The 10,840-nt window shown below is 38.2% G+C and overlaps 1 protein-coding gene across 2 annotated transcripts in view; it reads right to left on the bottom strand.

Moving 5' to 3' along the window:
• The window catches only part of ORC4 (origin recognition complex subunit 4), a 77,152-nt gene that overhangs the window by 32,068 nt on the left and 34,244 nt on the right, over positions 1-10,840 (bottom strand). The window lies entirely within an intron of this gene.

The following is a 10,840-nucleotide window of genomic DNA, read 5'->3' on the forward strand; positions in this document are numbered from 1 at the left end:
TTTTTTTGGTTGCAGCCATCATTGTTGTTTGGCGGGCCCAGGCTGGGGATTTGAACCCGCCACCTTAGGTGTATGTGGCTGGCGCCTTAGCCGATTGAGCCACAGGCGCCGAGCCAGAGTAAAGTATTTCTAAATTAAAGTTCTATACTTTTTTTTTGAATGTGCTATTACATACTCAATAGGCTATAGTGTAATGTAAAATAACCTTTATGTATTTTGTGAAACCAAAAAAAAAAAAATTGCATGTGAATCTCTTTGCTGAGAAATTCACTATTTTGCAGTGTTCTGAAACTGAATCTGTCATATTTTCAAGATATATATGTATATGGTTCTTGAAACCGTTCCTCCTTTTCCCTCAAATCTAGTATTCATCTTCCCCTTCCTTTTTCTTACCTTCCTTTATATAGAATGTTTCTCCCATCCATCCATCCCATAGAAAACCTTCTGTTTCTTGTTCCACTCAACATATTCAAATGATCATTACACACTAGATTGAATGTCTCTCTGTAAACACCCATTAAGTGTCTGTACTTCTCTTTATCCATAATAAAATTGTAGTAAACAAAATTGTCTCTTTAACTGACAGTGACCCCAAACTGAGGACATTTTTACATTCCAAACATTATAGATAATGCCCCAAGGTTGATAATAAATGAAATGAAAAAAATGCTAATGGAAAAAATAATCATTTTTGTAAAATTTTCCTCATGGATAATACACTCATAGACAAATGCTTTTAACTAAAAGATCTTTCTTAGCATCGATGTCCTATATTGTTCCAAATGCTTTGCACTTATTAATTCATTTAGTTCTCAAAATTATCCTACAGAATAAGCACTATTATAATTCTCCTTTAAGGTCTGAACACACAGAAAAGTTAAGTAACCTGACCAAAACAAAAATGTTAAGTGAAGTCAGTTGAATAGAACAAAATCATATACTTTTTTAAATAATGTATTCTGGTCTCCCCTATTCCTCAAAGGAACACAACCCTGATGATACCCTGATCTTAGCCCAGAGAAAGCCATTATGGAATTTCCAACCCCTAGAACTTAAAAGACTTGAGATAAGGTGACCTACCAAAAAAATAACCAATGATTAATGTTACCATAATGTGAATGATGGCAGCAAGAAGAAATAGGAGGCTCTACTGTTTGTACGCCGAAATAGCAACAATAATTTCACATTCATCCATGGACAAAAGAGCCTTTGTGGAAGCCTTAGGATTCAGGTAAAAGTTTGTGAAACCCAGGTGTAGTTGAAGACCTAGGAAGGTCATTTTCAAAGGGGAGACTCTTACTTAAGTAACAGACTTCCTGTCTACAGTCTAGAATCCAGATCTGGAAATGGCCTTGTCTACCTGAGAAATTAGCTATAGTCCTATGACCTAGTTACCAAGGGCTATAACAGTTAGAATCCTGTCTGATCCCTAGGTGGACTGGACTATCTCCAGGGCTTCAGTCTGAATAGCTGGTACTGGGATGAGGGTCTAAATACAGCAGACTTGTTCAATAGATGTGCAGACAGGTATGGCTTCCTCTAGGACCTGGGGAAGGCTCTTGCTGGATCACTAGTGCATTTCTGAATAAGCAACATTGTTCCAGTCCTGTCCCTGAAGTTGTAGATATACACATCTCCTGGTGGGTCCCTGGGTCTACTTTCAAGCTGTACTGAGTTCAGTACAAGCTCAGCAATCCTGCCTGAGGCCTCAAACAGGAGTATATTCTTTTGGGTCCTTAATTTCAGATCACAGTAAGAGGGGCTGAAGCAAAATTAGAGTTGTTTCAGGGTCCATAGTTCAGAGAGAAGATGGTAGTAGGCCCATCTTCTCAGGCACTACTGTACATTACTTCTCTTGGCCCCCTCAGTGAATAATTTCCTTGATGAACAAAGATGAAAAAATCCTTAATAGGGCGGTGCCTGTGGCTCAGTGGGTAGGGCACCGGCCCCATATACGGAAGGTGGCAGGTTCAAACCCGGCCCTGGCCAAACTGCAACAAAAAATAGCCGGGCGTTGTGGCAGGTGCCTGTAGTCCCAGCTACTCAGGAGTTAGAAGTTGTTGTGAGTTGTGATGCCAGGGCTCTACCAAGAGCAACAGGTGAGACTCTGTCTCTAAAAAAAAAAAAAAAAATGAAAGAAAGAAAGAAAAAATCCTCAGCAAAATAAAAGCAAATCAAATTCAAGAGGATATTAGATTGTTCACCATGGTCAAGTGGAATTTATCCTTGGGATGTAAGAATAGTTAGAAATATACAAATCTATGAAAGAGATCCAACACATTAACAGAATAAAGGACAAAAACCAAATGATAATCTCAATAGATACAGGCTTTGGGCAAAATTCAATATGCTTTTATGATGAAAATGCTGAACAAATTAGGAAAAATGCACTTCAATACAATAAAGGCTACACCTGACAAGTCCACAGCTATCAACATACTTAAAGGTGAAAAGTTGAACACTTTCCTGCTAAGAACAAGAATAAGATACGGACGCACTCTCTGGCCTCTTCTATCCAAAACAGTACTGAAAGTTTTAGCGACAGAAATTAGGTAAAAGAGAAATAAAAGGCACCCAAATTAGAAAGGAAGAAGTCAAACTGTCTTTGTTTACAGATGACATGATCTTAAAAGTTAAAAACTTAAGATGGCCATCAAAACACTGTTGGAATAAACAAATATGGTATAGTTCTGAGATACACAATCAACATACAAAACCAATACAATTTCTGTACAATAATAACTATTTTAAAATAATATTTAAAAGATCTGAATTACAACAGCATATAAAAAACTTAGGAATAAATTTTTTCAGAGAAATGAAAGATCAATACCCAGATATTGAACATTGATGAAAGAACTGAAGACACAAATGGAACAATATCCTGTGCTCAGGTATTGGAATAATCAATATTGTTAATATTAAAATGTCTATACTACCCAAGGTGATTTAATGCAATTCCTATCAAAATTCTAATGACATTTTTCATAAAGGAAAAATAAATCATATGTTTCACACAGACCTATAAAAGATGCTGAATTCCTAAGGCAATCAAGAGAAAAAAGAATAAAGGTAGAGAGGAGGTAGAGCAAGATGACCAAGGAGAATACTCAGGTGATCACCCTCCCTCCCCCAGGCCCAAACCACCAAACTTAAACAACCATCCATGCAAGAAAGCACCTTCATAAGAACAACAACAACAAAATCAACTGATCAATCATAGTATCTGTTTTTAACATATCAAGGAAAGAGGCACTGAAAAGTGTAGAACAGTCTTCCAATGTATACAGCACACCTTCTTTCTATTCAGTCTAGCACTCAAAGTTTTAGCCACAGAAATTAGGTAAGAAAAAGAAATAAAAGGCACCCAAATTAGAAAGGAGGAAGTTAAAGTGCCTTTGTTTGCAAAGGGCATGATCTTCCGTTCCTTAACCTCTAGTGGCACTAAGAGATAATCTGTGTGCCTAGGAAAGGGAGAGCCAAATGATTTTGGAACTTTGCATTGGAACTCAGTGTTGCCCTGTCACAGGGCCAATTTTTGTAAGCTCCTAACCTTGGTCAGAGGGGGATTCTCAGCCCTAGAAGAAGAAATCCAGGTTCTGACTTAGTTGTACAATCAACTGAATAAAGTGGCCTGGGGCTTGGCAAAAAATTAAAAGGCAGTTAGGCCAGAAGAGCTGCAATCCTTGGGCAGGCCCTGCTGCAGCACAGTGGACTCCAGAGCAGAGTGCAAATGACACAGTGAGACAACAGTGGTAGCCAAGGGAGTGCCTGTGTCACCCCTTCCCCACCTCCAGACAGTGCAGCTCAGGCAAACTTCTTCAACTTAGGAAAAGAAGAGGAAAGAGTACAATAAACTTTGTCTTGCAACTTGGATACCAGCTCAGCCACAGTAAAATAAAGCACAAAAAAGATTCCAGACACCCCTGATTTCAGGCCTACTGGACTCCATTTCTAGACCCCCATTGGATAAGAAGATAATCTGCTGTCCTGTTAGGATAGAGTGAGTCCCAGCAGGATTCACCACTAGCTGACTAAAGAGCACTGGGACCTTGAATAAGTATCAGTGGTAGCCAGCTAGGCAGCAGTCATGATGGCCTTGGGTAAAACTTGGTACTGTTCCGGCTTTAATGTGACCTAGTGCAGCGCCAGAGGCGAGGGAAGTGCTTATGTCACCCCTCCACCAACTTCAGGCTGCCCAGAACTTAGACAGACTCCTGATTGGAGGAGAGAAAAAAGAGTAAGAAATTGCCTAGTAACACAGGGAATTCTCCTTGATCTTACCCAAGCCCACTAAGGAAGTTCCCCTAGGAGTCAGCAAAAGTTATAGTTTTATTGGTCTTGGGGCACTTCCTATTATTGATATAATTGCAGTGACCATGGGCTTATATCAATCACAACATTCCCTTTAAATACATGGAAGGCTTTTAAAGGAGGACAGGTCAAATAAGCCCAGAGTGCAAAATTTAGAATAAATGCCTAATCTTCAATCCCAAGACATTAACAAACATCTATAAGCATCAAGAATATCCAGGTAAACAAACACTAACCAATCCAGGAGTGATGGAGATATGTGACTTCCACAAATAAAATTCAAAATAGCTACCATGAGGAAGCTAAAAGAACTTTAAGACAACACAAAGAAGGAATTCAGAATTCTACCAAAGAACATTAACAAATAAATTCTAAAATTGTCAAACAAATTCTAGAGCTGAAAAATTCAATTGACAAGCTGAAAAAATGCATCAGAGTTCTCTAAACAACAGACTGATCAAGTAAAATAATAAATCAGTCAGCCTGAAGACAGTTAACACAATCACAGAGAAAGAAAAACAACAATAAAGCACACTTACAAGATCTACAAGATAAGAGTCCAAAGAGCAAATTAAGAGTGATTGGCCTTAAAGATGAGGTAGAACAAGGAATTATGGTAGAAATTTTATTCAAAGACATAACAGAAAACTTTCTAAACCAAGAAAACATCAATATCCAAGGAGAATGTCAGAATACAAGCACATACAAATAAAATAAGACTACTTCTTATTTTATTTCAAAGTCTTTCAAAGGTCTAGGATAAAGAAAGGATTCTAAAATAGCAGGAAGAAAGAAGGAAACAAATGACATAAAGGAGCTCTGCTACATCTGGCAGCAGACTTCTTAATGGAACCTTGCAGGCCAGGAGAGAATGAGAAGACACTCTGACAGTGCTTAAGATAAAAGCTTCCACACTAGAATATTATATTTAGGAAAAGTATCTTTCAAATATGAAGGAGAAAGAAAGACTTTCTCAGGCTCTGTGCCTGTGGCTCAAGTAGCTAAGGCGCCAGCCACATACACACTAAGGTGGCGGGTTCGAATCCGGCCTGGGCCCGCCAAAACGACGGCTGCAACCAAAAAATAGCTGGGCGTTGTGGCGGGCACCTGTGGTCCCAGCTACTGGGGAGGCAGAGGCAGGAGACTTGCTTGAGCCCAGGAGTTGGAGGTTGCTGGGAGCTGTGATGCCATAGCACTTGACCCAGGGGGATAGCTTGAGGCTCTGTCTCAAAAAAAAAAATAAATAAATAAAAGAAAGACTTTCTCAAACAAACAAAAGATAAGGGATTTCTTCAATAATAGACTTGTGATGCAAGATATGCTAAATAGAGTTCTTCAAGTAGAAAGAACAGTATATTAATGGACAATTAAGAAATCACCTGAAGGTATAAAACATAATGTAATAGTACAAAGACAAACACAGAATGGTCTAACACGGTAGTGCATATCTTGCATATCTTGAGTATAAAGACTAGTCTAACACGGTAATAGGGGTGTGTAACTCACTCATATCTTGCATATCTTGAGTATAAAGACTAAAAGACAAACCTATCAAATTATTAACTACGATATCCTTTAAATAGACAACTATAATGAAAAGATACAAACAAAGACAACAAAAAGTAAAAAAGTAGGGGGAGAGTTAACATGTAGTTTTTTAGTTTTCATTGCTTGTCTGTATTTTTTTTTTTTTGTAAGCAGACATAAACTGCCATCAGTTTTAAATAATGGGTTACAAGATGGTACTTTAAAGCCTCTTGGTAACCAAAAATTAAAAAACAAACAAACAAAAAAACCCAGAAACACAAAAAATAAAAAATCAAAATATACTACCAGAGAAAATCACTTTACACAAAGGAAGATAGAAAAACAGAGGACCAACAAACAACCAGAATATAAACAAAATGGCATTAATAAGTCTTCATTTATCAGTAATAACACTGAACATAAATGGCCCAAATGTTTTAATCAAAAGAGTAGCTAAATGGAAAAAAAAAAAAAAAAAAACCCCAAAAAACCTATCTATATGCTCCCTACAGAAAAGTTACTGTACTTATAAAGACACAAATAGCTTGAAAACAAATGGATGGAAAAACATATTCCATGCAATTAGAGGCCAAAAAATGGGCAAGAGTAGGTATTTCTATCAGATAAAATAGATTTCAAGATGAGAATTGTAAAGAGAGACCAAAAAAGTCATTATATGATATACTGAAAAAAGAGTCAATTCAGCAAGAGGATATAACAACTGTACATATGGACGTGCACCCAACCCCACATCTCCAGATATGTGAAACAAGTATTATTAGGCCTAAAGAGAAAGACAGACCCCAATGGATACCTAAATACCCAACTTTCAACATTGAACAGAGCATATAAACAGAAAATCTATAACCAAAAAAAAGGGACTTAATTTAAAGGCTAGGCCTATAGTCCACACCCCCCAGATTATGGACTGCTAGGAACCCAGCTGCACAGGAGGGGCCCAGAAAGCTGCTCCTCATCTCTTCCATCACTACCCGAGAATCACCTTCTATAAGATCTTCCCCACCCTCAGTTCCTGGAAAAAGTGTCTTCTGTGAAACCAGTCCCTGGTGCCAAAAAAGTTAGTGACTGCTGATATAGACCAAATGGACCTAATGGTTATTTTCATTTCATTCCATCCAACAACTGCAGAATACATATTCTTCTCAGCAAACAGAACAGTCTCAAGGATAGACATTGGGCCGCAAACAAAGGTCTTAAAAGATTAAAAAAATATTAAGTATCTTTTATGAACACAATGAAATAAAACTAGAAATTAATAAAACAAGAAACTCTGAAAACTATACAAACACATGGAAATTAATGTGTTTCAGAACAAGGACTGGGTCAACAGAAACATTAAAATTAAATGGAAACTTCCTGAAACAAATTAAAATAGACAACATCATAAAACCTATGGTATATAGCAAAAACAGTACTAAGAGGGAAGTTTACACCAATAAACGCCTAAAAAAGTTGAAAACTTCACATAAAGTACTTAACAATGCACCGTAAAGGTCTAGAAAAAGCAAAAGCTCATTAAACCCAAAATTAGTTGAAAAGAAAGATCAGACCAGAAAAAAATAAAATTGAGACTTTGCCAATTTAAAACATCAACATAAAAGACTGTTTTTAGAAAAGATGAACTAAATCAACAAACATTTAGCCAAACTAATTAAGAATGAAGACCCAAATGACAGAGATGAAAAATGAGACATTTCAATTGATACTAAAGAAATTAAAAGAACATCAAAGACTATTTTGAGCAACAACATGTCAATATATTAGAAAACCTAAAAGAAATGGATGCATTCCTGGACATGCATAATCTACTAAGATTGAACCAAAGAGAAATCTAAATTTTGAATAGAACAACAGCAAGAGATAGAAGTAGTAATAAAAAGTATCCCATTGTTACCAGGATTTCTTTCTTCAGTAGGTCCTTGGTCTCAGAGAGTCAAAGAACTCACCGATCACAGATCAGTAGTGAGACAGGATTTGTAAGACGAAAGGAATATAGGAAGAGTTTAAAAAGCAACAAAGCTTTGGGCAGAGGGAATGACCCAAGTAAGAAGTCTCTGTGTGGGTCCTTTTTCTAGGGGCATAAGGTCTTGAGAATTACATTTGTTGAGGACTTGGTAGACTGGAAAACACCTTTTCAATGTTAAATGAGCATTATTGACGAAGGAATGCCGTCCCACCAGGTGGGGGCAAAAGGTCAGGGCATTCCCTTCATGATATTTCCCAGGCCTAGGAAACTGGGGTTCCTTCCAGTCTTGAAAGGGAGAACTCTGTTCCACCATCGAGAAAAGTCCAGCATCTGATAATTTGACTGCTGAATTCTACCAAACCTTTAAAGAGTCCTATGCAAATTATTCAAAAAAATTGACAAAGAGGGAATATTTCCAACCTCATTCTACAAGACTAGTATTACCCTCATACCAAAACCAGATAAAAACCTAACAATAACAAAAAAGAAAACTGCAAGTTGGTATCTCTAATAATCATAGATATAAGACTCCTCAACAAAATACAAACCAAGTTCAGTAATACATTAAAAAATCATTCTCCACAATCAAATGGGATTCACCTAACAACAAAAATAAATGGGATTTGATTAAATTGAGAAGCTTCCCCCACAGTCAAGGAAATAACAGATTGAATAGATAACCTACAGAATGGGATAAAAATATTTGCATGATATATATCCAATAAGGTGATAACCAGAATCTACAAAGAACTCAAGCAAATTGCAAAAAAAAGCAAAGAAATTAAACAATCTCACTAAAAAGTGGTTTAAAGACATAACAAAAACAAAGACAAATGGCCCACAAACACATTAAAAAATACTCAACATCTTTAATTATCAGGAAAATACAAATCAAAACCATTAGGAGTTATCACCTAACTCCAGTGAGGATGGTTTATATTAAAAAGTCCCAAATAACAAATACTGGTGTGGATGCAGAGAAAGGAACCCTTATACACTGTTGGCAGAATTACAGACTAATACAACCTTTGTGGAAAGCAGCCTGGGGATTGAGAGATTACAGACCCAAAGACGAAAGATTACAAAGTGTGAAATGAAAGGAAAATGGAGTCCTGTTTCTGTGTGGTCAATGTGGTTTTTATTCCACCTGGGTGCAGTTGTGGTGAAATTCTTGACCGGAAAAGAATCCCACAAGTGGATTATGGCAGACAGGGATTTAAAGGGTCAGAGGGGCAGGGATTGGTACATTCATTATTTCCTAAATGGGACATGCACTCAATTCTTCCTGGGTGGGTCAGTTCTACCTGGGCAGGTCAGTATTCTACTCTATCATTCTGGTCTTTTTAGTCTATTATAAGGAAGCAGGGTGACGGGTTTGGTGTCTCTTTGGCTGCTTCCTGTAGAGTGGCGGGCTACATGCACTGCCTGTAAAGACAAAGGGAGCAGAAGGGGGAATGAGGGGAGTGAGTGGTGTTTACAGAACACTTTGGCTCTTCAGTTTGAATTGGTTGATATCCACATATGGCAAAGATATGAGGAGTTGCTTTCAGGTGACTGTCTAATAAATCAGGAGATGAGGCAGAGAATTACTGGTCCACAACTGAGAATGAGAAAAATAATTAGTGGCCTTAACATAGGGAAATAACCAAGATTATTGGTTTTTTACCAATAATCCATTTTTTACTCCATCCATTACAAGGATGGAGTAGCCTGAAGGTGTAGTAAATTATCATTCATTCCCAACACTGACATCTGTTTGTTTTAGAGGGCCTTTGTAAGGTTGGCAGTGTAAAAAAAGTTGCTCCCGTGTTTATTAGAAAAGAGAAAAGAGATTGGCTTACCTTCTACAAGCAAAAACACCCAGAGTTTAGTTTTCCAGGATGACATCCAGCAGGCATCCTGGTTTTCCAGGGATCATCAGTGTTTTGCAGCTAGGCTCAGGAGGTCAGATTTTCACTAGTTCTTGGGACTGATAGCGAAACCAAATCTTTAGAAAGATTTGGGTAGTCAGACTTCCAGTGAGGACCTTCACAGGTTGGACATGGCTTGTGGGGAAGATTTGGATTTGGGCACTGCTTTGCCCAGTTTCCCGGCCTACAGCATCCTAGCCTACTATATTTAAAACATGGTTCCGGGGAGATTTTCATTTTTTTTGGACTGCCCAGAGGAGTTTTGAGAAGTAGCTGGGTTTTGTTTAATAGCGGAAGCCAATAACTGGAATTCTGGGAGGTGCTGCTACATCTTGAAGGCCAGATCAATGAGATTTCACTGAGGTATCTGAGGGCCCTGGGGGAATTTTTAAGTTTCTTTTTCACTCCCAGTTCCGCAATTTTTTCTTCTACCACACGAGGGGGAGGGCTGGAGGATGGGTAGGGGGTGGTGAAGGAGGATAGGGTGGAATTCTACCAGTAGGAATTCTGCAGGTAGGACTGAGGTTGGAGGAGGAGGAGAAAGGCCTGGATGTAGAATTTCCAACTATTTGTGTTCAAAAGATGAACATAAAAAAGGAGTGTATTAGAGGAGGAAAAATGCAGATTCCCTGCACCTGTATATAGGGAATATTTAGCCATTTGCCTAAGTTTTGACAGTAATTATTGAGATCAGTGAGAACTGAGAGATTAAAGGTACCATGTTCAGGCCACTGTGAACTATTGCTTAGTTCATATATAGCCCAAAGCAGTATTAGAGAAAAGGATGGGGCACTTAGGTTTGAGGTCAGGATAGAGCTGTAGAGCATTGAGGTGAGATAAAAGACAGCTTAGAGGTGAAGAAGGGGGAATCAGTGACTGAGTGGTCCCCATATCGAAAACTGGAGGTAGAAAATAAATGAGATTAAAGCGAAGATGTAAAGACAACTTTCGAAAGGAAAAAGGTGGGACGTGGCTCAGCGCCTATAGCTCAACCGGCTAAGGAGCCAGCCACGTACACCTAAGGTGGCGGGTTCGAATCCCCAGCCTGGACCCGCCAAACAACAATGACGGCTGCAACCAAAAAATAGCCGGACATTGTGGC

The sequence above is a fragment of the Otolemur garnettii genome, unplaced genomic scaffold (assembly GCF_000181295.1).
Source record: "Otolemur garnettii isolate 467f Iridium unplaced genomic scaffold, OtoGar3 scaffold00064, whole genome shotgun sequence".
Lineage (NCBI taxonomy): Eukaryota > Metazoa > Chordata > Mammalia > Primates > Galagidae > Otolemur > Otolemur garnettii.